This window comes from Alligator sinensis, unplaced genomic scaffold (assembly GCF_000455745.1).
Source record: "Alligator sinensis unplaced genomic scaffold, ASM45574v1 scaffold216_1, whole genome shotgun sequence".
NCBI lineage: Eukaryota > Metazoa > Chordata > Crocodylia > Alligatoridae > Alligator > Alligator sinensis.
Window position 1 is genome coordinate 3,378,944 of NW_005841868.1, and position 7,818 is coordinate 3,386,761.

At 45.5% G+C, this 7,818-nt stretch overlaps 1 pseudogene; it reads right to left on the minus strand.

Annotated features, from left to right (window-relative positions):
• Positions 1–5,289: 5,289 nt before the first annotated feature.
• Positions 5,290–5,401, minus strand: LOC112548275 (annotated as a pseudogene).
• Positions 5,402–7,818: the final 2,417 nt, after the last annotated feature.

A 7,818-nucleotide genomic window follows, 5' to 3' on the forward strand; every position in this document is an offset into this window, starting at 1 on the left:
AGGTTGTTAGATGTACAGTTATATATCAATATCTATATTTATTTATTTATTTATTTTTAAAAGAGTCCTGTAGGCTGAAGGAAACAGCTCTGCAGGCTGGATCTGGCCTACAGGTCATATGTTTGACACCCCTATCTTAAACAATGCTGCTATGTTCTGCATTCATGGCCCCGAAATCACAGCAGAATAACACTGGTAATATGACAATGTTTGCAGAAATTACTGTAGAATACTGTAGTATGTTCGTAAGAGTTGAGTTGTCCCTTGAGGTCCTTTGTCTCACCAGCACTAAATCTTCATTATCCCTTTATAACTCCTTCTTTTTAAAAGCAAATGGAGTTAATAGCATATCTCTTATGTCACAAGCCAAGCACATACATCTGAGTAGCTATTTAATTGCATTGTCAGCACCATGGAGTGGTTGAGCACATATTGAGTAACAGGGACATTTGTTACCATTCAGCATAGGTTATTACATAGCACCCTAATGGTTTGACATGGGCTTTCCCAACCTCATGAAGATCTCATCATGTGGAACCTGGATGTTTTTTGTTTTATTGCCTGGATTCCCTAGGGAGCCAGCTGGATACATTTCATCCTCTCTGGGGTCTTGTTCATTACTCTATATGTAGCTATTCCCCAGTCAGATATTAATGGACTCTGAAATTAATGGTTAGTAAATTTGGAACAAGCAAAATACTGTTTATGGCATGTGTATTCTGTCTACAGGCTTTGCTTGCTGAAAATCATCAAATTAAACATTGGGGCTGGGTTTTCTTGATAGATTTATACACTGCCTGCTGCCATATGTCCAGGCACTGGAAAGGTTAAAAGCAATTCCAGTGCAGCTGAGCTTAATAATCCATAGAAAAGCATCCATGTCAAAAGGAGACACAAGGGAGAATAAAAACCTCAAATGGAAAACCAGTGGAAAGGATGATCAATGAGGAACTGATCTGATCAGAAATGCTGTAGCTCAAGTGGGACTTGTCAGGCTGTGCCAAAATAAGCACCTTATGCCAGTGCAACTTTCTAGCGTACAACTAGTCTTAAAAGAAACCTTAAGAGTCATATATTACATGGACCATTGTGATCATCACCTACTCTGACTTGCATAACACAGGCCATAAGATTTGCTGAATTAATTTGTGTGGGTGAACACTAGTGTATCTTTACAAGGACATCCAGCCTTGATTAAAATTTGCTAATGCTCCAGGTATCCCCCACCGCCCTTGATGAGTTGTTCCAGTAGTAAATCACCTTCCCTGTTAAAATATATGCCTCAGTTGTGGTCTGAATTTCTTTTTTCAAGAGAGGATGGTGAAAAGTAAGGACAATCTGGTCAGCCTCAACTGGAGACTGGATCTTTGAGAAAGATAGTATTTATGACATGTTGATCCTACCTTACTTGACAAGTAATCATAGAAATGTAGAATAGTAGGGCTGGAAAGGACCTCCGGAGGTCATCATCCAACTCCCTGCTCAAGGCAGAATCATCCCTGTCTAAATCATGTCAGGGATCCTAACAGGCAGCTCAGCCTGGGCTTATTGCCTAGTTGGCCACACCTGCCTAGGGGCTCTGACTGGCAGCCATATGCCAGCGAATGAAGCATCTGGCCATTGTCTGGGCCTCTGGATTGGCTGCTAGAGAGCAGCATCCCTATTTAGTTCCACTGAAGGGCTGTTCTCTAAGCCTCTCTGACTCTTATGTTCCCTGGTATTTGACATGCTTGGCTGTGTTCCTAGATTCTGGTTTTTTGGCTATTCCCCTTGTAGCTGGGAACTTGGTCTCCAGCTCTTGCTTTGCCCTGATTCTGGCTCTGACTCTGACTCCAGCTCTGAACCTTGGCACACCCTGACTTGCCTCTGTCTCCTGATTCTGTCTCTTGATGTACCCTGCCTTCAGCTCTGTCTCATGGTTTGTCCTGGTGACAGCATCAGCTTCTGACTCCTAAACCTTGACTTGGGTACTGACTTGGACTCTGTCCCTGGATTTCTCCTAGGATCTGTCAATTTGATCTCTGATTCCTGACCCCCTGACTTGGTCTGTGGTTTGGATCCTGCCCTTCCCTTGTGGTCTAGCCACTAGATCACCCATGACCTAAACAAGTGTTTGTCTAATCTGCTCTTAAAATTACACAAAGAACTGTGTTCCACAACTACCAGGCACATTGCCTCACAACACCAGGAACACCCAAAATTGCTGCAGGTCAAGGTGGGCAACTGCATTACCAATGTCCTGCCACTGCAAGGCCAGAGATAGAACTAATGGCATTGAGTGCCCTGCTTCAGCATGCTCACTTCAGCCCTTTGGGAAGATGATTCATGTACATTATTGCACAAGAAGCAGCACTGCTGGGATCAGGGGTTTACTTTCCTATGAAGCAGAAGATACACTCAGGATGGAGTCAGAGCCCTGGACTACCTGGATAAACAAATCCTAACCTTATTTTTCACACTGCACTTTCCACACGGTGGTGTAGAAAGTGCCACAGCTATACTGGATTCAACATAGAAAGCATTGATACTATTCTAAACTATATTCCCTGATCACCTTAACATGATGAACAGTTTGCAATTGGTCAGGAAAATTTCAGCTGGTTTCCAAATGAATCTCTCCCTTCCTGTAAACTCCAATAAAATAGTTATAGCAACCCAACCCATTCCAAATGAGCTTTCCTCTCATGGGGCAGGAGTCTTTTCCACACGGCATCAGACCAAATCTCTTATTTGCTAATCTGAATAGATCACACACCAGTTCTCACATGGTTACAGTCTGCCTCTTTCCCCAGACTAATGGTTTATTTAAAACCTGGCATCACAGCAAGCATGGAACCAGCTCAGTGGGCATCCTTCAGTGTTCAGCGGAATGATTCTGATCAGAAATTGGGATAACATTGCTTGGCACAAGCTCACCTGAAGGAAAGCTCCCTGGGGACAAGAAACTGTCATGGGGAAGTTTACTTGGTGCCACCTGCTGCTGCTGTTTATGGTTTAAACTGTGCAAGAAGTCAATTAAGCTAGTGAGAATTGCAGATGCAGTAGAGGGGCTACATAGACAGACTGACAACTCCTTTCTTCTAAGCTGTCTTCTTCCTTCCTTTTTTGTGTCATTTTGACAAGGTATTTAGCAGAATTCACCAATTTGTTGGCATCTCACAGGTCATACTAAAAACACTTCTGCTATGGCCTTTACCTTGCAACCTCTGGGCTGTCAACTGTGTGCCTAAGCACCCACAGCACTTCAGCTGCAGAGTTGTCCTCTAAAAGACACTGGTTTCCTAAGGCTTAAACACTGTGGTCACGGTTTGAGGACTTGCCAAAATCACATGGATCCAAAATGGCTCAAAAATTAGGGAGTTAGGTCACTGCTTTGGATGAAATATAAATTGATTTCAAGACTCTGGTCAAGCCTCACGGAAGACCAGACCTGGGGCTTTTAAAGGCTGGAAAGGAAAAGTTATATTCCCTTTCTGTGTTGATTGAATCCCTGTGACTGCACTTCCAGAGCATGAAACATAGAAAATGAGGGCTGGAAGGGACCTCAGAAGGTCATCTAGTCCACCCCCCATCCATCCCCCCCCTGCTCAAAGCAGGACCACCACCCTAGATCATTCCGGCCAAGGTTTTGTCTAAAAACATCCAAGGATGCAGCTTCCACCACCTCTCTGGGTAACCTGTTCCAGTGCTTTACTACTCTTCTAGTGAGAAAGTTTCTCCTAACATTTAACCTAAACTTCCCTCGCTGCAACTTGAAACCATTGCTCCTTGTTCTGCCATCTGCTATCATTAAGAACAGTCTAACTAGTTCCAGGAGAAGAGGGGCCATTTTGTCAAGGGTTGAGCTTGGGTAAAAAGGGCACTCACCACTTCAGGACAGGGCCCCCAAATAGTGAAGTCTCTTCTGTCCATACTTCCTGCTTGCCTCAAGTTGGGCTTTCTCATCCGGTTCCCAGATTAAAGAGGTTCCTTGGATGCACCCCAGCCATTGAAGTCCTCTCTTTACTAGAAGCCACAGGAACCTGAACAATGCGGTTGTTAATAGTACAGCTCTTACAGACCAGACCAGGTGAGGACCCCATTATGCTATGGGCTATAAAAGCAGTCCTTGTCCCAAAACTTAGGATCAAAGAGCTGTTTCCATCAGCACATACCTCAGCTCTTCAGCTCAAAGAATGAAATTACTGTTTATCCATCTAATATCCTGCTCTCTCCAAGGGCATATCATGTACCCAGTGCTGCAAGCTATTTGCCTTGCCAAAGACTGAACCACCTGACACCTAAATCTTGCATGCTATGACTACTCATTTATTCAGCACACATCTGCCCCTGGAGGATGCATATCTCAAGTCTGTTATTGCCTCTGGGCTTTTTAGATTGTGCCATTGGGATTTTCCTGCAGTAGACTTGTATTAGGTTATTTACTGCAGTTCTGTACATTTTAGAAAGGGGCATGCATGCAGGATCCATGAAGAGATGAACCTGAAACCCTAGATCTGAACCCCAGATTCAACCTGCAGAGATTAATCCAAACACCCTAGTCCAGCATGGGATGATCTAATCCCACAGCTAGAACATTCCTGAACCTGAAGGAGATTCAGAGTTTCAGTGCAAATCTGTACTGATTCGCCTACTGGCCTGTCTGGATTCAGCCCATCACAATGCATAGGCTCAAGCTCTGAACTCAGATCCAGGGAGAATCAGCTGGAGTCATTTACTCCAAATTCAGGGCTATACAACAAAAGGCCCTTAATGTCTCACTCCTGCTTCATTCATCTGGTACTCAGGTACTGCCAAGACCCAGTCATGCTAAAACTGCAGTCAAGAGCAGACACGCACGTGTATGTGTGTGGGGAGAGAGGGAGGTCTTGTGGGGTAGGTAATCACTTCCATAGCTATTTTCTTTCAGCCTCACTTTCCCAAGTCAGCATTTTTGATGCTGACATCCTCCTGTTCCTGTGGGCAAGGTTTTTTGTTTTTGTTTTTATTTTTATGAACATTTTCCGTGGTCCAAGCTAAATCAATTATAAATCCATGAGTCAGTCAAGAAACATAAGTGGCCCTGCTACCGGCAAACATCCTCTACCCGCAACTGGGGCTTCAGATGTTTCCAAATCATTTAGCAGGCATCCTACATGCAAGCCAAAGCCTGGAGGCTTAGGGTTTGGATGCCCCTGAGTTTCGCTTGCCCTCAGCTGTAAGGCCTCAGGAGCAAGCTAGGGAGGAGTCTCCCATTTCCATACATTGGGCATAAAGCCAAGATCTTCCCACTCGAGCAGTAAGTGGGAGGTTAATTATACAGTACCTCCATGGGTACTACCCCATGCCAGAAAAGGGGTTATCCCCAGTGACTAGGAAAACCACCTTAGTGGTCATGGTATTTCCCCTGCCAGGTAAGTATACATGAGCTCTTGTACCTGCGGGCAAGGTACATGAGTCAGATCTGCAAGCTGGCGACCGGTGCAGAGACCAAAACAGCCTGTTTTGTCAGGTATTTTGCAGGTCACCTCTTGACACTGTGGGAAGTGTACACACCAAACAACAGGTGACTGGGGGCCATGGAACACCCTGCTTTTATGGGGTCCTGAACGATTTCTGGAGCGAGTACAGGCTACAGAATGAAAGCCCAGTGACTGTGTTCAACCACAGGAAGATACAGAAGGCAGTCAGAGCTAGAGACAGGCGAGACCATGAAGCTGCTCCCTGAAGATGACTGCCAAGCCGTCTGGGACCGGATCTTCTACAAAGACCTACGAAAGGACCACAAAGACTTGAACTGACTAATAGCTCACCGCACACTCCCAGTGAGGGTGTGGAGACACAGAGAGGGGCAAGGGACTCAACCCAGCTGCCCCAGGGAAATCTCCCAAGGTGCAACAGAGACCACTGACTGCCTCCTATGGCTCTGTCCATATGCCAAGGGGGTGTGGACAAAGGTAAACCGACTCCGCAAAATGGTGACAGGGTCAGGCTGATGACGAGGGAAGCGGCACTGTATGATACCTGACTAAACATCAGGGGTGTCCGACAGTCTGCTTCAGCTAGTTCATGTCCTGCATCAGGAGCACCCTGAGGAAGTGCAGGAACCTTCTGGTGTACAGACACACTGAACTTAAAGAAACAGACTGTGTTAAAATGTTTCTGTGTGAACTCCAGTCCTACTACCAAAAATCAGTGGGAGAAGACGAAGAAGATGCAGCTGACTCCTCCTGGCAAAGGGACACTTAGCACAGGCTGTTCAAAGACCCCCTTAGAGGGGAAGTGGACAAGAATAATGAAGAGGACAGCAACACAACCAAACCTGGAGACAGGGACGATGGCAGCAGCAGTGTCAGCAGCAGTGGAACAGCGACAACAGTGAGAGCAGCAGTGGCAACAACAACAACAGTGAATGAACTGAGAATGTAAACCCCAAAATAAGGGGTAGGACTAAGAGACTGTGATTGGGTTAGGGAAAGGACTATGGAGGGGTGCGCGGGAATGCAGGTCCATGGGTGCACTTATTGTAACACATGCGCTGGCTTTAAATGTGGTTGAAGGTGTGTGAAAAGCTTTTGCTTGATGCTGTGTGTGTGTGTATGTATATATATATATATATATATATGTGTGTGTGTGTGTGTGTGTGTTGCTGTGTGTGTGTGTGTGTATATATATATATATATATATATAGTTTTGTTTTGTTTTGTTTTGTTTTTCAAAAAAGAAAAAAATTTCTGATGCTGGGCATTGATAGGAGAGTAATCAAATGAGCTGAGGCCCACATAGTCATGGAAACAAACTTGAGTCTACAGACGAGGGAGTTCCTGAGAACTGTGTGTGTTGGGGTGGAGTGAGTAATCAGGTTGGGGTGGGGAGAAGAGGGGAACTGGAGAGACTGATGAACAGAGGGGTTAAGCCATAGGATTAAAAGATAAAGTAAAACCACGTTTTGAATACTTTGCTATGTGTGGCAAAGGAATAAACATAGAAGCATCAAGGAGTAGCTGACCCAGAGACCCTGAAAAGCAATTAACTCTATGATCTTGCTCACTGCCTGGGGTCTCTTGGACATGCCAGGGAAACATAAGGCATGCCTGACAGCCAGTAAGGTGCTGCAGCTGTATCATTACAGAGTAATGACTCCAGTTGAGAGTCAAATAAAAATATGATGGAAATCAAATCTGCTCTCCAAAGTCAAGGGTTCTATCTTTCCCATGGTAGGTGTGGGGCTGATGGGTCCTGGCCAGATAGAATTACTTGTCTCCCTGCCATGGCAGGCAGGGTCAGGTCCCCCCTCCCCCCCAGTAAGGTGCTGCAGCTGTATCATTACAGAGTAATGACTCCAGTTGAGAGTCAAATAAAAATATGATGGAAATCAAATCTGCTCTCCAAAGTCAAGGGTTCTATCTTTCCCATGGTAGGTGTGGGGCTGATGGGTCCTGGCCAGATAGAATTACTTGTCTCCCTGCCATGGCAGGCAGGGTCAGGTCCCCCCTCCCCCCTGTTCCCCTTCCCTTCCCATTTTTTTGTGTGAAACTCGCTCCGGAGAAGACCTGCCCGGCTACCAGCCGGGTGCCGGCAATACCATCGGCCACCTAACGAGGGTGGCCCAAAGAGCCCTAAAGACTCTATGTTTTAACAATAGTACCAAGCAGTACTTTGTTAAACTCCACACACCGCTGTGTGGAGCCCAGCACATGCCCAGAAGAGGCAGCATGTTAGTTGGATCTGGCTAGCCCAACATCTGTATAGATTGTGCACTTTAGGGGGGCTTTTTTGGCATGTTTATCTAATAGTTGATTGAATCAGCTTTAGCTAAAAGTGCCAAAAAGTCCTGCT